This window comes from Dermacentor andersoni, chromosome 1 (assembly GCF_023375885.2).
Source record: "Dermacentor andersoni chromosome 1, qqDerAnde1_hic_scaffold, whole genome shotgun sequence".
Classification (NCBI taxonomy): Eukaryota; Metazoa; Arthropoda; class Arachnida; order Ixodida; family Ixodidae; genus Dermacentor; species Dermacentor andersoni.
This window is the reverse complement of record NC_092814.1, coordinates 349,730,837-349,755,562: the sequence shown is the minus strand read 5'-3', so window position 1 is coordinate 349,755,562 and position 24,726 is coordinate 349,730,837. Positions and strand designations below refer to the sequence as shown.

The following is a 24,726-nucleotide window of genomic DNA, read 5'->3' as shown; positions in this document are numbered from 1 at the left end:
GGCCGGAGGTCTGAGTTGCAGTGAAGATTTTAGTCTGTGCAGTCTGGTGGGCCTTGTATGCGCAGTATTCCACTCTGCTAAGGAGAACGTGTGTGCTAGAATGAGGAGTTGTCTCGTAGAGCCGGCCCTTCAGAGAGGAATGGGGACGCAGCGGTTTTCTTTTGTTTTTTAGTCCGAGCTTCCTTATCTGCGTAATCCCTCCCAATGATGCCGCAATGACCTGGTATTCATTGAAATAAGATACCATGGCCTTTTTCTGTCAAGTGGTGGTTAACTTCCACGGTTTCCCACGTGAGCTGATCGTGAGTTCTATGTTGGAGAAACGACTGCACGTATTGCAAGGCCGGCCTTGAATCGCAGAAGCCTGCCCATTTCCGAGGACATTCAGCATTTATCAGATGAAGCGCGTCGTGGAGAGCCGTGAGCTCTGCAGCTGTAGACGTAGTGATATGGGAAGTCTTAAACCACTGGGTTATCCCCATTGTTGGTATAGCTACAGCGCCACCGGAAGTGGTTGAAGTAGTTGAGCCATCAGTATAGACGTGTGTGCTGTCACTGTATTTCTCGTACAAGAGGAGTAAAGTAAGTTACTTGAGTACTGATGCTTTTAAGTAGGACTTTTTCTGAAGTCCTGGGATTGTAAGGTTTACTTGAGTACGGCTTGCACACCATAGAGGAATCGAAGATCTTGCTACAGGTGCGTAACCTGACCTGAGAGAGGCACGGTGCGCGAAGACAGTCGCACTGAATGTCGTGTGGGGCCTTTTTACTGGGAGACTTGCGAGGTGGTAGGTAGGGGTCCGAGCAAAGTGTGTTATGTGCACGCGCATTGTTTCAATGGTGATGTGTGTTCCAAGAGTGGAATCTTGAGCGACTGCAATAACTTCAGTTGTTGACGCACTCCGCGGTAGACAAGGCACATCTTGAGGGCTTGGGCTTGGATGCTTTGGGTTGTATTAAGGTTAGCTCTACAGGTGTTGGAGACGACCGGTAGACTGTACCGCAGGAATCCAATAAAGATTACTCTGTATAGCTGCAGCATAGGTTATATTGACACTCCCCAGGTCTTTCCTGCTAAAAATTTAAACATATGGCAAATTCCTGTCAGGCGTTTCCTCACATAATTCACATGAGGGGTCCAGGAGAGATTTCTGTCAATAACCACCCCCAAGAATCTCTGACTTGTGCTGTACGAGATCATCTGTCCGTCGACAGATATCACGTATGGAGACAATGATTTTCTGGTAAATACCGCCACTGCAGACTTTTAACCTGATAATTGAAGTCCTTGTTCTCGAAGGTAGGATGATGTTTAAGTGGTTGCCTTCTGAATCCGCACGTGAAGCTGCAGTCGCATCACACCCGACGTCCAAATACAAATGTCATCGGCATGGATGGAGAGCCTAACGGTGCATGGAAGGGTGTCGGCGAGTCCAATGAGTGTTAGATTAAAGAGCGTTGGGCTCAGTACTCCGCCCTGAGGCAGCACATGGTTACTGTAATGCTGGGAGGTTGGGCCATCCTCGGTAAGTACGAAAAAGGATCTCTTATGTAGATAGCTACTAATCCAGAAATAGATCATGCCGCCAAGTCCTACTGCTTATAACGCGTTGAAAGTCGATTCGTGCGTTACGTTATCGTATGCTCCTTTAACATCCAGAAACAAAGCAGCACATAATCTTTTGCAGGACTTCTGGTGCTCGACGTACGTCACTAAGTCGATAACGTTGTCTATGGAAAAACGGCCATGCCTGAAACCGGCCATTGTATTGGATATATCTGGTAATGTCCTACGTACCATTTTGGCCGTGCTAGAACCATCCTCTCCATTAGTTTTCCGATGTAACTGGCAAGCGCAATTGGTCGGTATGATGCAATGTCTACAGACGACTTGCCAGGCTTGAGCACTGGAATTAGACGACTTGTTTTCCCTTCCTGGGGAACCGTAACTCTCGTCCAAGAGCTGTTGAACAAGAGCAGGAGCCATTTCCGAGCGTCTTCAAGATACATAGGGCACGGTAAGTTATACCGTCGGGTCCTGGTGAAGATAAAAGCTTGCATAAGGCAAGTGCAGCTTCGACTTCGTCCATAAAGAAAGGACTGTCCATGCGGGGGTCGCGTGAAGTCAGTGAGTGGCTTGGAGCGTCGATGTTCCAGCGGAACTAGTTTCGCCAGCAATCCTCTGCAGAAATCTTCAGCGACGTCAATCTCGCTGCATTGTTGGTGAAGGGGCAAAGACTTGAAAGGGTGGCGCTACTGAGGGGTTCCACGGAGACCACGAACAGTTCTCCATATGTGAGACAAATGTTTTCATGTATAAGACTAGCAGAATGACATCCATCTTTGCGATGCAAGTTTGTCCATCCAACGCTGAATTTTCTTTTGAGTTATTCTGGCAAACCTCAAGTTATGTACAGAGTTTGTACGCCTGTATCTTCGTTCTGCGCGGCGACGAATTGCACGAAGCTTCTCCAGCTCAATTTCGTATTCAGTGCGTGTAGACGTTCTCTGAAGCGAATGCGTGGCAACCTCTAGGGCACCCTTTATGGTGTCCTCCAGGCTAGAGGACAAGTCATCACGACATCCGTCTTCATCAATTGATTCGAACATTGGCCAGACCATACATTAAGTGACGCCGGCTAACTTGTAGCCCGTCAACCCTTCAATCCTAAAATAAGTGGGTAGGTGGTCACTTCCCCGCGTTTCAATATTCGGAAACCACCTGACTTTTCTAGTGAAGGAGCGTGAAACAAAGGTTAGGTCCAGGCAACTGCCGTAGACAGTATGACGCAGAGAGGTGGGGCTTCCGTCATTTAACAAGCACAGTTCTCGTTCGGAGGCAAATGACACTAATCTTCTGCCCCTGGAGTTTATCTTAGAACTTCCCCAGAGATAGCGGTGGACATTAAAATCTCCAGTCATCACCAAAGGCTGCGGATTCGCTGTCATGATTCGCCGTAACCGCTCGCAATCCAGCCTACTTGAGGGTGACATGTAGGCTCCAACTACGGTGAAAGTGAGCTTGCATTTCTTCATTGTCGGACATACGTACTCGTTTTCTTGGTCAGGTGGCACTGGATGATGGACATACGTAAGTTCATGTGGCAGGAAAACGATGATCTTGCTGCACTCTTCGTGAGTGGCGGACATGAAACACTCACGCCCGGACAGTTTGACATTAGCTGATAGGGGCTCGCAGATGACGATGATGGGAAACTTATTCATGCACACAAACTGTCGGAAATTCCGACATGCCTGACCTAAGTCCTCTGGCATTCCACTGAAATATCGACGCGTTCCGGACCTCGTCACGAAACGACGGCTTCTGAAGACCCATGACTTCAACCAAGAGCTGCAAGTACTGCACTCAAAGTGTCCAGTATCTGTAGCGCGCTTTGCGCAGACGAAGATTTCAGGTTGTTAAGTATAAGGCGAATGACATTCATGAGCAACCGCAGATTGTTGATGACCTGGAGATCATCAGCCAGCGTCGCTTCAACAGTTGCCGAAGCCGTTGTGGTCGGTGTGTTTTAAGGTGACTTAGCAGGGTATTGTGCCCTCAGTAGCTCAGGCCATTCTTTAGGATGGGCGCGCCTTTCCGCTTTATTTGATTTTCTTGCACCTGTCTTGGTGGTGCAATGCGTTGATGCGGCAATCCTTCTGACGGAAGATGGCGTGTCAGTATCTGCAGCTGCGGTATTTCGTGAACGTTTAAGTTGTCGCTGCCGACGTCGGCGAAGAGGGGCAGCAGCCTCTCGGTGCGTTGAATTGTCCCGCAGCATTCGTTTGAGAATCGCGAATTCCTGCGGCACCCGCGGGCAATCGTTTGATGAGGCCTTGGGAGCACCACTGCAGTTAGGGCACGTTAGAAAATCTGTGCTGCAGGCGTCTTCTGAATGGGACTCAGAGCGCCGCGGGCACACGACGTTGTTTCACGTGGCCAATCTTGCAACACTTGGAAACACTGGAGAGGCTTCGGTATGAATGGTCGTACTCCATGGCGGAGATGTCCTACTTTGACGGGGGAAGGAAGGCTGTCTCTTTCAAACAAAATCTTCACACAGCGTGCGTTTCCCAGTCTGAAAATCCTCGTAATGAAAGTGCCTTCTGTCGTTGGTTTGATCAGTACTGGCAAGTCGTCATTCGAGATGGCAACGTCGATGTCATAAATGATGCCCGCAGTACCATCGCCGCATGTAGGGATCACTGATCGCACCTTTACATTGTCGATCTCGGTTATACTGTATTACGTTGGCCTTGTAGGGCGCTGCGATGTAACACGTCAACTGCCAGGACATTTTTGCGCGAGTTTATTCCCACGTCTTTAATCTCATTTGGTGTGATTTTCTCGAGCAACAAAGAAAGTACCTGCCTGGTTAGGAGCCGCTAATCGGTCGCCGGGTCCATGGCCATGAAGAGCACAGTGTGCGGCCAGCGCTGCGCTGCACACTTCATGGTAGATGCACTTGGCGACGAAGATGCCTCCAGTAGTCTTCTTTTTGCTTATCTACTCATCACGACTTCGAAGTCATCGTCCGTCCAACGAGTCGTAGCTGTCCGAGCATAACTCAATGGCCTCGCTGTCTGTGTCACTAGACGCACTTGCACGCTTCCTGGACGTTATCCGACCTGACGGCTGCGCACCAGGAAGGTCCTCGGAGATCTCTTCATCCATTGCCACAAGGAGGGAGGGGCAGCTCCCAGAAATGCAGAGAAACAAAGCGAAAAAGCAGAGACAAAAGTACAAGTATTCTATCCGTCCTTTATTAAAATGCTAAAATAGCTTCCCTTCTGAACCGTGCAACATTGCCTTGACATATTACAATAAATAATAGGCAATACATCAGTTGATTAAAAAGAGGTAAAAATTCAGTTTGATTTCTTTACATTGAGTGGGATTTCGATCAGCCTCGGCGCTGTTGATAAATTATTTGCGGATAAACAGCACAAATTCGCCACACAAATGAACCCGTATGTTACAGGCCACAAAAACCAGCTGATTATCGAGGAGCAGTGGCCAAGCCAGGGGGTGACACACCTGGCACGTGCCCCGCCTCTTTCTAAAAAACCTCTATGTTGGTTAGTGACCTGCCCACCTGTCCTCCTTCGCCGTCCCCGATAAAGTGCACCCCCCCCCCCCCCCTCAGAGAAAACTTCTGGCTACGTCACTGCCGAGGGGCACACTTGAAACGACGTGTCCTTTAAAGAGCGCCTGATAAAGAAAAACCATGACGTTGCTGGTATTTAAAGAGCAAGTGTCAATGTTAAGGTTCTCTAAGACCACATTTTAATTTATAATTGTCATTTAGATTTCTCTTGAGATGCTTGCTTCTATCCAGCAGTCAAGTGCCGAAGCTCAGGAAGTCAGGTGATAAATTTTCCTTTATTTTTATGGATATACTCACAGCTGCATCCTCACAGCTCAACAACGCTAAATTATTTTTCTTTGCTTCGTCTATGAGCATACATGAGCAGGCATAAAAGAGCCGTCATCAGTACTACGCTATACACGAAATGAAGCCTACTTGGTTCTACCTTGCACTCTTGGCTGCCGTTGCATGTACGTATGTTACCAATGATGTTACCGTATGTTACCAACGGCGGGTAGGTTTAGTGATTGTCTGTTTCCCAGAATGTGCTGCGTGAACTACTATAGCTACTGCTACTCGCTCTTGTAGCTGTTAATGTCCGAGCTGCTCCAGATGATTTACTCGTAGCAATTGCGCCTTGGACGTACGGCTACGTTATGGTACCTGATGCACGCTGATATCCGCTTAGCGCTGAGTGAACATTAAAAATGTCAGTGCGTCGAATTCCTAACGTTGAATCTGTATTTCTGGAATTTGATAAATATTTTCTTTTAGCTAACAGTGTATATAGAAACACAATAATTGGATCAGTATACTGTTAGCGCGCGCGCACACACGCTACGTCAAGCTGGCGTGAACAACAACGTCTATTAGTGGCGAGAACTTGGAGTGGCGCCCTCTCGCGAATGACGTCACGGCCAGGACGCTGTTCGCTCCGGCTCACTCGGCTGCCGCGTTCGCTCGTTCCCTTTGTGTATGCTTGGGGTATGGGTGGCTCGAGCCGTACTTCTTGAAGCATATGTCGGCTTCTTTCTGTTGCTATGCCTGAACCACAGTTCCTTCTTCAAAAGCGCGTGAGTCGAGAAAATTTGCGGCTTGCATACCGCAAGCTGTCTAGCGTTGAAGGGGCCTACTGGTTTTGCAATGCTTATATGCGCCGTGTCTGTACATAAATATTGCGCAAAAAGAATGTCTGCAATTTCAACACGCGAAGCTGTGTATGATGCTCGGCTAAACACTTAACATTCCCTTAGTACTTATCTATGAGAGACATTGCATCTTACATGGAAGAAACATGTTGATATTTCGTATCAACATGTTATCCCTGTTAGAAAGACACTGCCCAGAGAAGCTGCCATCATGATTCTTATTATTCTGGTGAGTTGTTCTGGTCAAATATGACCGCTTTATTAATGCGTAAAAGAAAGAGTTAGGCGCCCATTGCGTATAAAAAAGTTTGCAGCTACTTTCATCGCGCTGTGAAACAGGCACTCGTAAAGCGAATAGCTGGCGGCTGCTAACACGACGGCGCGTCGTTAGAGTATTTACATAGTTGATTCACAAATACCATAGTAGCAATCACCTGAAGGAAAAGTTTCGTGGTTAAGCTCGACAGCGAATAAATTGCAAGCGACGAAATGTTTTATGGTGGCCCTCAGTAGCCTTTGTCGACAATATGGCGCACCCCTCACGCAACGGTAGCAACTGACTGTCGTTAAAGTGCCTAAAGCATACTGGCTAGTGTGCCGTCCGCGGCCACCGGGTGGCACCGGATGCAATGAATGCCGGCGGCTGCCGCTAGGAGCGCTGCAGTGCAGGTGGATGCCGCGGCACCATCCGGTCTTCGTAACCCGCCTCGTTTCCACCGCATCGGCAAGCGGGCTGCTGCGCTTTTTGTTTTTATTAAGCCGTAGCAGCAGCACAGTTCAAATGTGGGCAGCTGATTACTGATTAGGGTTTGTTTTGATTACAACAAGCTTCTTTAGCGCTTGTCGCTTACGTGAAAAGCTTGTGCTAGCTCAGCTTGGTTTCGAGCGGGGAACCTCATGTGTTTCTATACTGGCGAAGAGAAAACGTAATTTTTAAGGCAGAAGCCTTAGATCTCCATGTTTCAAGGTCGTGTTGTGAGGTAAAGAACATATCACACGATCCAAGGAAGGCCAGAAGCGAACCAAAGCATGTCCAGCCGAGTATAAGAGATGATTAATTATTATCAAATTTAATTATTGATTAATGATAGGATTAAGGTGAATTAGGAGGATTAAGGTGGATTAGAGCGGATGAAGGAGGATTAGGGTGGATTATAGTAGGCTTTACAAGGCGTAAATTTTCTAGGCAAATCTCTCTCAAAAGCTGTAGACAATCGTTACCTAAGCCTTCCCCTTCCAGAATATCCCACAAAATATTGCGGTCTACGTTGTCGTAGGCTCCTGTAATGTCTAAAAAGGCCACATACAACGGTCTGCTTTCTGCTTTTGATATTTCAATACACTGAGTAAAAACAAACAAGTTATCATCCAAACGCCTACCTATCTGAAGCCATTCTGAAGCTCTCCCAAAATGCCAAAATGCCATACCCACCCGTATGGCAGTGACCTCTGCCGGCCACCGTGGGCATTCATTGCAGGCGGTGCCACGCTCTTCCATTGAAAAGAGCTGGTGCATGGCACACTAGCCAGTATAATCTAGGCACTATACTGTCGTTATGGCGAGGCACGTATTGTACGCGAAAGCAATCAGTTCACTGCAACTTCAATTTGAAACCACAAAGCAGTTTTTACAGCGCCGATTGCAGTGCCTCAAGTATACTCCAGGTGCTACAGCGCAGTTTAGGGGGCCTAGAAAAGGAAAAGTTAAGCACCTTCTGCCTCACCATGTTTCGATCCAACCTTGTTTAATCATACAAACGGAGAACTATTCGCTTAGTCAGTACATAAAAGAGAACCTCGTAAAACTTCATAGGAAAGACACCACAAGTCTTACATATTTCACTTGATTTCTGACCTCCCACCCTGGAATTACATCTTAAATATGGCCCCTACCAGTAATTAGTGACGCTTCGGCTTCTTTGTGGCTGCATCCATACGGTCCAAAAGGCATATTTCACTAATAAATTTTCGCCAATCAGCCTGTGTCAGTTCGCCAAAAAGATTCGTCATGTATATACCTCAAGTAACAAACACCAGTAAATTGCTCAAGTGAGTTTGGCGTGTAGCACGGAAAAGCGAATATATTGTCACGAGAGGAAAAGTCAGTCAGTCAGTTCTAAGCGAACGGCCGTTTACAGTTCGCTTTTGCAGCAGCTACCACGCACACTTCTTCTTCCTCGACTTCTAGCGTAACTAGTGCGTGCCATTACCCCTCCCTCCAAAAAAAAATAAATAAATAAAGTTGGGGAGATGTTAAATGCCACAAGGAGAAAATAAAAGAAGTGAGAAAGACAACGGACGTGACGACAGGGGCCGCATCACAAAGTTTCTGGATGAGAGTCAGCGCGAATGGTAGGGCTTCATCCTGGTAACGTGAACAATGTCAGAGGAACGTGGTCTACGGGAGTGGTGCGAAGTGTCGGCTGGAATAACTTCGTAGTTGACAGGACTTAGACGACGCAAAACTATGTAGAGGCCAAAGTATCGGCGCAATAATTTTTCTGACCGGCCTCGTTGACGTATAGGGGTCCAAACCCATACAAGATCTCCCGGGTTGTATGTGACGTCTCGATGGCATATGTTGTATCGACGAGCATCTTGACTTTGTCGGGATAGAATTCGTTGCCGCGCAAGGTGCCGCGCCGCTTCGGCACGCTGAACAAAGGCGTCTGTATCTGGTGCGGTAGGTTGAGACGAAGTTGGTAGGAGCATCACGACGAGCATAGTGGTGACGTCGCGTCCGTAGACCAGACGAAAAGGAGGAAACCCGGTGGTTTCTTGTAGGGCAGTGTTGTACGCGAATGTCACATACGGGAGCAGTTCGTCCCAATTTTTATGATCCGTGGCAACATACATGGAAAGCATATCCGCAATCGTTTTGTTGAGACGCTCAGTTAAACCGTTAGTCTGCGGGTGATACGCAGTTGCCATACGGTGCGTTGTTCCGCTCAGCTGCAGAATATCTCGGACCAACTGGGCAGTGAAGGCCGTACCACGGTCTGCGATGACGACAGCGGGAGCACCATGTCGAAGGACGATATTTTTGATAAAGAAGTTAGCAACATCTGAAGCAGTAGCTCGCTGAACGGCTTGTGTTTCGCAGTATCGCGTGAGGTAATCGGTGGCGACAACGATCCAGCGGTTATCAGCCGAACATTTGGGAAATGGGCCGAGTAAATCCATCCCGACTTGTTCAAAAGGTGAACAAGGAGGTCGGACAGGCTGAAGCAGACCGGCTGGTTTCAGTGGTGGAACTTTGCGACGCTGGCAATCTCGACAACTTCTGACGTACTGCTTCACGGTTTTTGTGAGTTTTCGCCAATAGTACTTCTGCTTGATCCTCGCAAGAGTACGCGTGAAACCAAGATGCCCGGACGTTGGTTCGTCGTGGCATGCACGTAGAACGTCGTCGCGGAGAGTAGCGGAAACAACGAGCAGGAAAACGGTTGCCGTAGGGTGAAAGTTCCGCTTGTATAGGATGTCGCCACGTAGGCAGAAAGAGGACAAGTGACGCGCGAACTGCCGTGGGGGTTGTGGGCGGCTTCCTTCAAAGTATTCAATCAAGGGCTGGAGTTCGGAATCTTGGCGTTGCTTTTGAGCAAGGTTTAAAGACGGAAGAGTACAAAGAAAACCAGAATCGTCGTCAGTATCTAGTGGTGCGGGTTCGACGGGGGCGCGGGAGAGACAGTCGGCGTCAGTGTGTTTCTAGCCAGACTTATAGACGATGGTCACATCAAATTCCTGCAACCGAAGGCTCCATCTTGCGAGACGGCCTGAAGGATCGTTGAGATTCGCCAGCCAGCAGAGAGAGTGGTGGTCGCTGACGACACGCATCCGTAAAGGTATGGGCGGAACTTCTGGATAGCCCATATGACTGCCAGACATTCTTTTTCAGTTGCTGAGTAGTTTTTTTCAGCAGCAGACAAGGTTCGGCTGGCATACGCAATAACGCGCTCGACACCAGCTTGAAACTGTACGAGTGCCGCTCCGAGACCAACGTTACTAGCATCAGTATGCACTTCTGTGTCAGCCTCGGTGTCAAAGTGACCAAGGATCGGTGGTGTCTGTAGACGTCGCTGAAGGTTGTGGAAGGCGTCGGATTGTGCCGGGCCCCAAACAAACGTGACGTCGTTCTTGATGAGTCGTTCTAAAGGTTCGGCAATTTCACAAAAATTGGGTACACAATGGCGGTAATACGCATAAAGCCCTAAAAATCGGCGGACGTCGTGTTTTGTCTTCGGTATCGGGAACAGAGCAACTGCCATGGCTTTGCCGGGGTCAGGGCGCACACCGCTGCTGCTGACAATATGACCTAGAAATTTGAGCTCCTCGTAGCCAAAGTGACATTTTTCGGGCTTCAGGGAGAGGCCGGCGGTGCGGATAACTTGAAGAACCGCCTCAAGCCGCTGGATGTGTTGTTCAAACGTGGTGGAAAAAACAACTACATCGTCTAAGTAGACTAAACACGAGTTTCACTTGAGGTCAGATAAAACTGTGTCCATCATGCGTTGAAATGTGGCCGGAGCGGAACACAATCCAAAAGGGAGGACCTTAAATTGATAGAGACCGTCGGGTGTTATAAACGCCGTTTTTTCCTGGTCCCGTTCGTCAACTTCAATTTGCCAGTACCCACTACACAGATCCATTGAAGAAAAGTAACGGGCATGTCGCAGGCGATCCAAGGAGTCGTCAATTCGAGGAAGTGGGTAAACGTCTTTTTTCGTGATCTTGTTCAGTTTGCGATAATCGACACAGAATCGTAGTGAACCGTCTTTCTTTTTAACTAATACAACAGGTGAAGCCCAAGGACTTGTCGATGGTTGAATGACATCATCGTCGAGCATTTGTTTAACTTGATGACGAATAGCATCCTGTTCTCTCTGCGACACGCGATAAGCGTGTTGGCGAACAGGTTGGACGGTCGGTTCAGTGATGATTCTGTGTTTGATTAAAGGAGTCTGTTTGACCTTCGACGTGGTGGCGAAACAGTCGCTAAATGACGATAGCAGAGTGAAGAGCCTCTCCTTCTCGTTTTGGTCTAGCTGTGGGTTGACGTTGATGTGACTGGTCAAGTCCACATCGCTGGGTTCCGGAATCGAGATTGTCGTTACCGAAGCACAGGCGTTGGACTCGGCCACCGCTTCAAAGTAGGCCATGGTGGTATGCCGAGGTATGCCTCGCAAAGTGCTTGTATTCGCCACTGAAGTTGGTAGCTAGAATCGTGGTTTGCCTATGTTGGAGCTCTACGAGACCTCGTGTGATGCTGACTGCGCGATCCAGCAATATGGTGAGGTTACCTTCGGCGATGCCTATTCCTAGTTGGTCTTGGGGGCATTCAACGAGGATGAAGATGCTACTTCGAGGCGGTAACGTCACGCAGTCATCGACCACGCGTAAAGCCGCGTGGTGATGTTCATCCTCCCCACTCGAATCCGAAGAAACATAGTTAGAAAAAGTGACGAACAAGTCACGAAGGTTAATGATCGCCCCATATTCCTGGAGAAAATCCATGCCCAGTATAACTAGCCGAGAACACTTGGGCAGCACAAGGAAAGACGCTACGAAAGTCGAAGTAGAAATTGCAAGTCTGGCGGTGCATCGTCCAATGGGTGACACGAGGTGTCCTCCGGCCGTAATCAGATGTGGGCCGTCCGACGCTGTCAGTTAAGAAACCTTTGTGAACGAAACTTTTAATGCAAATTTACATTTTTGTTTCCCATCTTGTTTACAGCGTCATACATGCCGTGTAATACATCACCGGTCATGACACATGAAAATGAACTCTAGACAAGTACAAGCTAGTTAAAATTGATTAGTTTACGCTATTGCGGATAGCGATAGCTTTCCGAAGACCGACATTCACAACGATGGAACTACAGAAAATGGAATGAAAAGGACTGCTTTATGTGCGCTTTCATTTCTCTAAAGTTTTTACTCCTACTTTTTTCAGATGTTTGCGGCAACAACATGCCTCCGGGTTGTAACAAAGTAACTTTAAGCAGTTTTGCTAAGGGTACCCGCGGCCTTCTTGGCAGCGTTTGCAAAGTACTTCATAAAGGTTCCAATTCCACATGGATTGGTCTTGTAAGTATTCAATGTCACTCATTCTGCTTTCATTTTTTTTTTTTTGTCAGTGGATATAATTAGACAGGCAGCATCGTCAAAACGCTTACAAAATTTTAGTTTGAAATATCTGTATTTGCCCTGCTCTGGAAATGTGCGATTGAACGCTAACGGTTCGTGAACATATACTACAGGAAGGTGCGCATGGAGTTTCACATGGCTTTCGTGAGCAAGCACATTTCCGTCATGCAAACTTTCAACGTTATATGCACTGCCATAAACAGGCATGTGACACAACGACTTCATTGTTATTATTGCAAGCTTTGCTTATTGTTTCGATTCACATGGTATACCAACATGTCGTATTCTTGCACAAACGACAAACGTATTATAAATAGAGTGTTCAGCTGCTTTACTTTTGATTGGAAATACATACCGTAGGCATGTTCTAATCATTCAAGTACGCGGAATACCCGTCATGGCTGCTTGGTGGCTTTGGCGTTATGCTGCTAACAACGAGGTCGCTTGATCAAGGCCCGGCCGCGGAGGCCGCATTTCGAGGGGGGGCGAAATACAAAAGCGCCCGTGTGCCGTGCATTCAATGCACGTTAAGAGTCGCAGGTGGTCGAAATTAATGCGGAGTCCCCCGCTACGGCGTGCCTCATAATCAGATCCTGGCTTTGGCATGTAAGGCCCCAGAATTCTTCTTTAAGTACGCGGAATGTAATGCATGCATCCGATAGTGAAGTTTTATTTATTTAATACTGACAACGTGGAATTGTTTATACGTATTTTACCTGTGACCGCTTTTCACTGGGCTGATTGCAACTGTTGTTAAAATCACAGAATTTCATGCACTAATTACGAGAGGGAACTCTGGCGCTAGCGTCTACGGGAGCTGCAATGGGGGCAGTTCAGCCAGCATGGGAGTTATGGGAAGTGCATCGATTTGCCTAAACTTCGTCCTTCTGGCTTCAAGCGGCTTCGTGACTTTGTAAACTCGTCATTTCCAACGAAGTACTGCGTAATAAATAATTAAATAAACATTATTAGAATTGTCCGACGGCAGGATTCGCGCACAGGACCTCTAGCACAGAAGCCCGATAGAGAAACCATCAGACCACGGACCCATGCAACGACAAGCACCATGACGCACCCTATGAAATTATCCCGGACAAGTCAGTGCCTTGAGACGCTCGGCGCGTTTCGATTTGGCCACCTCGACAAGCTGACTTATTACAATTAGTAGAGATTGTGCATGTTCGCAGCATCTTCTACACTTCGAAAAGTATAGATTGCTCTGAAATTTACGACAGTGAAGGCATATAAAGCGTAATAAACAAAGCCACAAGAACACCTGAATCCACAAGCACGAAGACAAGACAAATTCATGTGCTACTCATCATTCCCATGGTGGCTGAACGATTGCCACGCCCACAGAGTTTCTAAATAAATACCCTAGAGGGAAATGTGGCGCTAGTGTCTACGGGGGCTCTCATGAGCATTGCCTCAACCTACATGGGAATGATGGGAGTTACAGGCTTCGGATTGACTTCGATCTTTAGACTAGTGGCGTTTGCTTGCCATGAGTAACTACTTAAGAGGAAAAAACGAAATCAGGAAAGAAACCATTTATGATAACTCAAAAGGAAGCTCATTACTTTTCGAAGCGAGATCGGGATGCCTTAGAACACGCACCTATAAAGCGAGATATAAGAAGGAAGAAGAAGCATGTGCTTGCTGCGGTAAAGCTAGGGAAACTACGGAGCATGTTTTATTAGAATGGGAAGACGTCTACCCAGCGGTCGATTTAGGCACCACTGGCTACCTTGAAGCCCTTGGGTTCAAAGGGAGCAGTGGTAAAGCAAACATGTTGGCAATAGACATTAGTAAGAGGCGACTGGAGGATTGGTGGAAGAAAAGTAGGGAAACGACAAAAGACGGAGACGTACAAAAGCACAGTTCGCAATAGGGGATCAGAAAATTTGGGCGTGGTAGTTCATAGTGTTTTTTTTTTTTTGTTGCATTATTTAACCTAGGTAGGATATTAGGCAGTATAGTAGCAAGCGCTTGGTGGCGCAACCCACCGCCCCGTTCCAAAGGGGACGCTCATAATATCCATCCATCCATCCATCCGTGCTCCAGCTCTCCCGGCCTTCATCGCAAAAAGAGGCACGTTTTCGCCGCCGGACGACACACTACACTATTCCAGTACACGATGTCTATGCTTACAATGTTATCGTTTGACGCAAGACGCTCCTACCTTTACCGGATATTTCTCGAATGTTACATGCAATTTTAAAGTGAAATAATCTTTGTCTGCTCAGTTTGCATGCGATACGCGAATAGTGCTGTACGTTCTGGAACCCACGCGAGCACCAGCGTTCACACTGGAATCTCTGGCGAGTCATGTATCTCTAGCCTGCGCGACGGTCAGCGACTGTCCTCGCCGCTATCGGTGTGTTTGAGCGTTACTTGTATTTCTGAACACAAAATTGTCCAATAAAGAGTTTGGTTAGTGATTCGCAGTTGTGCCACTGTCTGGTTGTTCGCCATTATTACAACGTGACAATATTACGCTATTCATTAAAGGGCAGCCAGTAAACTACACTCAAGCAGTACTGTGGTTCTCGTAGGCCTGTATTCCTAAAATTAGACAAAATCTAATAATAATAATAATAATAATAATAATAGTAATGCTAACTCCACCAGATGGCATATACAGACCTCTTCACGTTCCTGCCTGCCACAGCCAGCACTCAACTGTGCATAGGATACAAAACCGTTATAACACTTATTTTAAATTCAAGCTTTTAGGCGAACCCTCCCGTAGCTTGCTGACAGTGGCGGTGCTTCTACTACTGCCGCCGCCGTTGATTACGACGACGACACAGCGCAGAACTCTTATAACAAATCGGCTTATAGACGTACGCTTCTCACCGGCTAGTTCTCTCACTGTAAACGGAGCTTGCGTTTCGCCTAGCCATTTGTTACCTCAAGACCCACCGTGGTTGCTTAGTGGCTATGGTGTTGGGCTGCTAGGCATGAGGTCGCGTGATTGAATTCCGACCACAGCGGCCGCATTTCGATGGGGGCGAAATGCGAAAACACTCGTGTACTTAAATTTAGGTGCACGTTAAAAAACTCCAGCTGGTCCAAATTTCCGGAGTCCACTACGGCGTGCCTCATAAACAGATTGTGGTTTTGGCATCTAAAACCTCATATATATATTTTTTGTTGCCTCAAGACCTTCCATGTACGTCGCTTCAGGGGCGATTCAAATCCTGGTCGTGGCGGGCGTATTCCGATTAGGGTGGAATGTGATTAGCGTTAGGTGAACGTTAATGAGCCCCACACCAGATAGTAGAAATGAATCCGGAGCTAAAAGACTGCTGCGTCCCTCATAATCCACTGTGCGATTTGAGGACGCTGAACCCTGTTGTTGTTGTTGTTGTTGTTGTTGTTGTTGTTGTTGTTGTTGTTGTTGTTTGCCAAGCCAATTCCTATATTTCAACATTGCCCTAATTTTGGCGTTACATTTCCGTCCTAGCTTGCTTCCCTAGGCTTTTTGGTAGTTGGGGTTGCTATGGAATGTTAAACTAAACAAAATTTTCTGTACTTCATGTCTTTGTTGCGCCAGACAGCTTGGATCCTGCAATGCAATTCACATTCTTGGGTAGATATAGGTTAGGATCGTTACCCCGAAAATCTTCAGAATAAAACAACTAACTATATATCCATCATACCTGAATCGAGCCCCTCAGTCCCTCTGCTTCTCTCGTTTTATATATATATATATATTGTGCCAGTAAGGAGGAAGAAGTTGACGTTCGTGTGTGTCTCACTCTGTCGGTTTTTCGGGCTGTGGCTGCCTTGTGTTAGTAGCCCTATTCCAGACGCCGTGCCCCCGTTGCTGAGACGAACACGCCTGTTAAATTTCATGGAGATGCGGGGTATCGATCCCCGTACCTCTCTCTCTCTTTCTCTCTCTCTCTCTCTCTTTATATATATATATATATATATTATATTTGCCCCATCAATTCTAATAACGTGAAATTACGTGACGTCAACTCTGCCGGACTATGGGGGCAGGCTGTTATATTGCTAAACGTTCCTCGCAGCCGGTAAACAGCGCGGATGTTGCTTCGGTTACGGAAGATTGCTGTCAGGAACAGGTCTTAAACCTGCCCTTAGAATTTGGCTGTTAAGATATCCAATCTTTTGTCGCAAATTTCCAGCGATCAACAGCAAAATGTTACATGAAAACGGTTACTGTATACACTCTGTACCAGCCGTGGTAGTGTAGTGGCTATGGCGTTGCGCTGCTAAGCTCGAGGTCAAGGGATGAAATCTCGGCTGCGGCGGCCGCATTTCGATTGGGGCGAAATGCAAAATCGCCCGTGTACCGTGCATTGGGCGCACGTTAAAGAATCCCAAGTGGTCAAAATTAATCCGGAGTCACCCACTATGGCGTGCCTCATAATCATATAGTGGTTTTGGTATGTAAAATATCATAATTAAAAAATACACTCGACCACAAAATAATGTGACGCATGCAAGTATCAGCCCAAATAAATCGACGTGGGCTCTTTTCGGTGCGCTTATTTCTGTACAGATCACAATCGAATTCCAGAAGTTTTGTTCTGCGCATGTTGTAGAGCACCGTCAGCTCCAAGTGGTTCTTGCACTGACCTACATGACGCTCTTAACACCGTGCATAGTATCTTTCCTAACCTTCTAGTTTTCCTTTTTGGAGATTTTAATTACCCTGAAATAAATTATACTGAAATGATGTAGGTCACCACACCTACATCATAAATGACAAGTCTTCAGAATCATCAAATTTTTTATCGGTCTGTTTGGACTTTCCTTTGACACAGCTAATAAGTGAACCAACAAAGGTTACCTAATCCACGTCCAGCATATTAGATTTACTGCTAACTACGTCCCCAAATATTGCTTCAGGTACCGCCTATATGCCATGAATTAGTGATCATTGCCCAGTAAATGTTACGTTAAGTTTACCCGCTCGCACTTCAGGTAATAAGACAAGAACAATATATAATTACGCGAAAGCCAATTTTCCGGCAATTAATAATAACCTCGAGGACTTCATTAATGACTTTTTGGTCAGCTTCAACAAACGTTCCGTTGAAGAAAATTGGTGTACTTTCAAGAAAAAGCTTCAGGATTTAATAGACACATATATTCCACAAAAGACCATGACCACAAATCCCCATTCCCCATGGTTTATTCAGACGTTAAAATGACTTGCAAATAAGAAGCGTCGACTATTTCACAACGCAAAATCGTTGGGAAGGCCTGCAGCTTGGTCAAGATTTCGGGAACATGGCGGTGTTTATAAGAGAGCCCTTACGAGGAAGCTTTAGCTCGGGTGCTCCTATCTAAATACATGTAAAAGGAGAATTCGTTTTTCTCGGCAACCACTCCACCAAATTTCATGAGATTTGTTGCATTTAAAAGAAAAACTTAAAATGTAGTGACTGTTGGTTTCGAATTTTTGATTTAGGTCGTAGAGATTTTCTTAAAAATTAGCGAAATTTAAAAATTTTCAAGAAACGAAACTATCAAGTTTACAACTCTAACTCAGCAACCACAAATGATAATGCAATTCTGTGAATTGCATGTAATGGAACATCTAAAGCGGACAAAATTCATATGTTACACATGAATCTCAAAAAATTTTATAATATGGAAATACAGCTTTTGCAGAACCCTCATAAACAACGTAAAAAATTCACGTAAGATGTAAAATTACATATCAAATTTGTCCGCTTTCAATGACCTAATGAATGCCGTTCACAGAACCACGATATGTGTTCTTGATGCAGAGCTATGAGTTTGTAAACTTCGTGCTTCTATTTTTTTTCAAACTTTCGCGTTTTCGAAAATTCTTGCAACAAAATTCAAGCCCTAAATCGAAATTCCGCTTCCAACAGTCACTAGAATTTAAATTTCTCTCTCAAATGCAACAAATGTTATTAAAATCGGTCCAAGGGTTATCTCAGAAAAACGTGTCTGCGTTTTACATGTATTTGAATAGGCCGCGTCGGAGTTGGGCCCGAGCTAAAGCTTCCTCTTAAAGAAGCTAAGAACAAGTTTCATAACGTCACTTTACTGTCAATGCTAACTGATAACCCCAAAAAAATTCTGGAGCATAGTAAACCAGACAGACAAATTGCCGATATCTCTTCTAGATTCTGAATTAACTGAGGTTGTACCCAGCCAGTGTGCCAATCTGCTAAATGAAACCCTCGGACAAGCCTTTTCTTCCATTTAGCACATGCTTGCCGAATTGCAGTTGTGAAATTGGGTTTCCGATGTATCCAATTACTTTTGACTTTGATTGAACTATTGGAATAATTGACCGGCTGAAAGTGTCTTCCTCTTCTGAACCTGATAATATTAACTCAAAAATATTTAAAAATTTAAATTTCACGCTGCTGTCATTTTACGTAAATTATTTGAATAATCTCTAGACGCCGGTGTTCTACCCGAGGACCGGCTGATCGGTAAGGTGGTTCCACTTCACAAATCTTGAGAAAAGCACGTAGCCATGAATTATCGGCCAATTTATGCAAATACAGCATCGTAGTAGAACCTCCTACCAACATCATAGGCGCTTACTAACACTTTCGAAGAATTCAAGAAACGGTTACGGAATCTGTATTCCTTTACCTAGATTGTGTATTCAAGTTTTCGTTTCTTTTGCTGTTGATAAACGTCGATGCTATCATGTGTTGTGCATTTTTGCTGCAGTTTTTTTGTAACTAGTTGTTCACAATTACTTGTTCGTTCGTAACGTATACCGATTCATTTTCATGTCGTTACTTGTATATCTTTGAGTGTGTGTATGCACGTGTTTGGAAGTTTTATATGCCTCTTTTTTTGTACTATACCCCTCCCTTCAATAATGGCCCTGTGGCTACGAGGGTACCTGGAATGAATAAATAAATAAATAAATAAATAAATAAATAAATAAATAAATAAATACAACGCCCTCCTGCTGCCGTGACTCGAGTCGGCCCTGATCTTCCTTCCATTCTTGAAGACGCGTCCATTTTCTTACTTCCATAGAAAACGATTGCAATGTCGGGCAAAGCTTAGGGCTCAGCTTTCCTACTCGCCACGACGCGCGCGTATTTGTGCATATAGTTTCCATCGCCGTCAGCCTAGTCCAGATATTGCAGGCATGTGCACTGTAACGTGGACACCAGCACAAAGGGGCGCCATTCAACGTTGAATACAAACGCGACTGTGCGCACGGCAAGACGCACACTCTCGAACCGAGCGTAACTATCGATAGGAGGTGGCGGTAGTGGTAAAAAAAGTTTCATTTCCCATGCACGGGTACAACTTACCCTTTTGGTAATGTTACCCTCTGGGGACGAAGAGCAATGGGACGGCGTTCTGTGGATGGAGTGCAGTTAGAAGTGCATGAGAGACTGTGCATCGTGGAACGGGCTGACGTAAAGGGCGTGCCCGTTTTCACTCTGCTCAGGCAGGCTCTGGCCGCTCGTCCATGTCCTTCCAGAATGGGCTCTGATTCTTCCGGCAGTAGGTTTTTAAGCGCCGCCTTGAATTGGGCTTTTTCCGCTTTCTGCAGTGTTCTTCATGGTCGTAATCTGCTTCTTCATGTGGCACTATACCTGATGAGTGCGTGGTCAGTGTCCCTGTGCTGTTTTCGTGGTTAGGGTCTCTTGCCGGAGAATCCAACAGCTACCCCCGCGCGGCCTGATGAGTATGCTGGTCTCCAGGAATCCTGGCATGGCCTGGAATCCAAAGGGAGTCTATGTTCTCATGCTTGCAGCTCATGCCTCAATGTCCTAATTTTTCTTACTGTCTGGCTCTCTGTTCTGTGAAACCCGCACGGCCTGATGGCCTCCTGCGAGTATGTTTACATATACACGATATCCCGCGCAGTTTGTGTCAAAATTTTAAAAATATGCGACTGCCACACAGCCGGACAGAACCAAGGTTATGTTGTTTGCCGTCGCTTGCAGCAAATCATATCATTTTTTTGTATTTCGCATAATTACATAATAAGTTATTAATAAATAACTTCTCAAATATAATCAGAGCAATACTGTGAATAAAAAAAAAATGTAGATAATCTTGAAAAATTCACGATCCCTATTTCTGTTGCTCCATACGAGCTACATAAAACGTGTTTTCCAAGCCTGAAAGAAAGCCCGCAAAACACGAAGTGCCGCGGCACTTCTCGCGTGCTAGCCACGGCGAAGAACGTTACCTTGGACCTCTCGAGTTAGGTGGCACTCGCTTATTTTAAATTTTGGCACAAGTTGCGTAGCGCGCCTTGTATACGGACTCGTGTCGGACCCTCAACCCCAACGAATCCTTCTGTGCTTTGCTTTCTCCACCACTCTTGTAGTAAATCGCCATTGAAGGACCTCTCCCTTTGCTGTCTCATCCTCGACGTAGTGCCAGGTCGCTTACAGCTGCACCGGTATATATCATGTCCCAGCTACCACTAGGCAACCTGTTCAACGAAAAAAAACTAGTTATGAAGCACAACGCAAGATAGAATTATAAGACCTACGGTGTTCCGTCTTCAGAGGTCTCACAACCGAATACAGTAGGTCTTAAAGTTGTATCGCGCACCGTGTTTTTTAAATCATTATTTCCATTGAACACCTTGGCCAATTTATTTTCAAGGTTTTAATGAAGCTTCGGCTGCCATTTATTCCAACTAGCGCGTTGGATCTACCGCAACTTTTTTTTTTTCATTTGAAGTCGTAATCGAGAAAAAGAGCAGGGTGTGCGAATATCTGACATTTCGAATACGAATTGAATAGTGTTTGAGATTCGATACGTATTCGAGAATTTGCACTTCGAAGTTGTCAAACATTCGTTTCGTTCGAATACTATTGCATGGTACAGCAACAGCTCTTGATGTCCACAGGAAGAAATACCGATGCCAATGGCGACTCTTCTGAATGATTCTTGTGCAGGAGAACAGCAGTTGTTGCGCAGGTGAACCAGTTCCACAATGAACATATGGATTAAGTCAGTTATTCATAGTAGTAACCAGTCGTTGAGTAAACATACATCGCCTTAGGCAGCCTTGGCTAGACAAAGAAAGCATTTTATTATTTGGGCAATCTCGCATACTTCGGATTCCTTGAAGAACGATACATGGTGCTGTAGTATTCGCATCAGCCTTAGCTTCTTCAACGAACGCTACACTCGACTACGTAAATGTCGAACATGCAGTGCCTTTTGTTGCGATAACGAATATGTGAACACTCGAGGCAAATTTTTGCCATCGCCGTGATGATCTGCATATATTTAAGTATGTGCATGCTCAGTGTTCATCTATGTCGTTACGCAAGGAAGATGCCATAATAATCAACCGCCGAGGTTGCTCAAACCCGGTCTTGGTTTCTTGACTGAAATATCCCTCAGAATGTTTCTATAGTTACAGTACACAAACAACAGCAACACAACATTCCATTTCCAGCACGTGCCTTTTATCTTAAATCTTCGCAGGCTATTAAAAAGTACCAGCTAATATTGGGCTCGCAACCAGAAAGTGACGTACTTTCACTGGCGCCGCTCTTTACGGGAACAGCAGTGTCACCTTTACGATGTCATTACAGGTCCTGCACGGAATGTTAAAGCTTTTAAAGGTCCCATAAATTTTGGCGCCACCCGCGAACGTCGCATCCGCGTATGGTTATACCATCGTCCGAGGAGTTCGAGTGCTACGCCGAACCAGGGTCCTTCAATACTTTTCATGGAAAGTATTGCAGGACCCTGGCTAAAACTTGCCATCGCTGTCAGTGCTTCGCCCTCCAGGCGAAACTGCCAAATTTTTTATTCATTTCATTGTCGTCGTGCGCAGCATATGATTGTACGTTCCTTTGTACCTCATTTACAAACTTCTCAGTCGAACTTAAAGGAACTTGTTGACCGCATTAGATGTATGAAAGTAATGTGAATAGGCCTTTGTTGTCGAACGGACTCCGCGGAACGTTTGATTTTTCTTCTTTAGAAATTGACAACATTCGATATTTGAAGCTCGTTTTTCTCTAATATTCGTATTCCATTCGAAACTTTGGCCATTCGAAAACATCTAAAAGATCCTCTAATGTTCCCAGTCATTTCGGGCCACAGTGGTTTTCTTCATTCAGCCACAACTCTAAAATGTTTCTCGTAATTTCCTGCAAGATTTTATAGGAAAAAGGATTCTCATTTCACTAAAATTGTGACTAAGCATTCTCCACAAAGTAGGAAACCAGTGTAGGTTGACTCAGTTTTGGTGTTCTTAAATAGGACATTTTGACACTGAAACGTAGCGATGGAGATCAGAGTACACGAATGAGTTTTGTGCAATTCAGTTATTATAAGCATAATGCAAATTGTAGGCGTGGCGTAAATGTGTTTAGTGAAGCAAGTACCTGCCACTTAAATGAGTGCCGTCAAGTTCGCCGTCTGAACTACACCTGAAACCGAGGTGAGGATTTCCTGTGGTGGTATAGACCAGAACACGCTAGCCTCGCACCCAGGCTAATCGAACGCATACTCTCGCACCCGGATTGCCCGGTCGACCAGCGCCATTTTGTTCTGGGCTGCCAAAGCGTGTTCGCCGGTGACCAGCAGACATGGCTAGCGCTAGCTCTAGGACTCCAAAGTGCGGAAATGTGCCCGTTCACGCGAATCCAAAGTACAAGAAGTCATCTGGGCATCGTTGCGTCGTGTTTGGATGCCAAAATAACCAGCGGAAAAGGAGCAGGTTGCTTAGCGCTGTTTGCGAAGAGCACAATACACGTAGGGAATCGTGCCGGTGCGGTGTTTTCAGCCTGCACCGATTTCCATCCGCAACGATGAATGACAAGCTGCGCCACCGGTGGATAGCTGCAGTGAATAGGAAGAACTACCAACCCAGTGAAAATGCACGAGTGAGTATTCGATCTGTGTATATTTTGGTGCCACGTTCAACTTTGCGCCCTACGAACGTAATATGTGTAACACGCAGGTTTGCTCCTAGCACTTTCTGGACAAGCCCACAGAGCAGAATCCCGCGCCGGTGCTTCGCCTTGGCTATAACAAGAAGGCAAGCCTTTTCGTGTTTTCATTCAGGCAGAGCTCCCGACGGTTACGCGGAACAGTTGAGTTTGCGGTTAGCGATACTTGCAGCTGCTGCACGGCATGACCATTAAGCGTGAACGACAAGTTGTAAACGATAGTATGTTGCCCTGCTGGTGAGCGTTATTGTTAATGAAAGTAAAACGAAGTCTGCTCGTCACGTAGCATGCCTCGACAAAAACGTAAACAACGACTGCTCGTCGCCGAAGGCGTTCTTGCAGCGCGCCTGTCTTTACGAGCTGGTGTTGCAGGTGTCATTCGTAACGAATTCATTTGAGCATCCTGAGCTCTAAACTGCGTGCGGGCTGTTATGCAGGGCAAAGCGCAAAATTTTTCCGTTCATAAGGAGAGGAAAATAAGGTGCTTAATTGTTGTTGTATTTTGTAACAAAATTTTGCTCGTTCTCACCAGTTTCTTTTACTGTTTTCTAAGGGAGCGCTAACAATCCGATATGGCCTCGCACAAGCGAAACAGGTCTGATACCAGGTAGCTGCAGTTGGTGGGGCTAATTTTTTGGAAAGAAGGTGCGGTTGTTGTCTTGTACGAAAGGCTTCCCTGATGATGCAGCTTTAAGTAGGGATGGTAATTTTATGTGCCCTGTCATGGTTTGTGCAACTGTACAAAACCTGCATCCGTCATGCTCGCCCTGTTATATGGGCTTTGACTGCACATGTAGTTGAACATTATAACTACTGTAGTTCCTCATTTTCCAATGAGTGCAGGTTTAGCATCACATGCTGCTTGTTCGAGTACTGTAGGCTTGTGTTCTTAATGTTGTACTCTTAAGGGGTTGCACGATACAATTGGCCTGGTGCATTTTCTATTTCATTTTGAGAGGACTTTATGTCTTCGCAACAGTGATGGCATGGGAAAGAACTACAGCCCTTCTTACTATAACATATATATTGTTTTCAATGTGCAGGTGGTGAAGGGCAGGCGTCTGCTAATCAGGCAGTCAAACGACCTCGCCAGTTGGTTGCCAAACGCGGCCAACCCAGTAGTGACCATGACAAACAAGACCAAACTGAAAGTGCAGAGGACAATGTTATGCGTGCTTTAATAAAATGTGGCACCAACACAGTGCTGTAAAATCCTTCACAGGTTACGTGCTTACGTGGTTACCCGATGTATTCGCTTCTGCAGTCTGCACATCACTCAGTGTGGCCATTGCGGACTTGCATGAGGTCTTGAAGTTTGATTGAATCGAGACAGCGAAAATGACAGGCTAGAAAAAACGCGAAACACGCCTTCCGCCCAGCTAAAAAGCCCAAGTTTCGCTTTCGCGCCGGGTCGCA

General features: G+C 45.9%; 2 long non-coding RNA genes across 2 annotated transcripts in view; both read left to right on the top strand.

The window, feature by feature from the left end:
• The first annotated feature begins 5,359 nt into the window (after positions 1-5,359).
• LOC126516492 (uncharacterized) overlaps positions 5,360-24,726 on the top strand; it is a 30,905-nt gene continuing 11,538 nt past the window's right edge. The window contains exons 1-2 of the long non-coding RNA XR_011892332.1: positions 5,360-5,560; positions 12,189-12,322. This is a non-coding gene — a long non-coding RNA (uncharacterized lncRNA). The remainder of the gene's footprint in view (positions 5,561-12,188; positions 12,323-24,726) is intronic.
• LOC129381260 (uncharacterized) lies at positions 22,824-24,529 on the top strand. The gene is made up of 2 exons (XR_008609474.2): positions 22,824-23,244; positions 24,354-24,529. It is a non-coding gene; the product is annotated as an uncharacterized lncRNA (long non-coding RNA).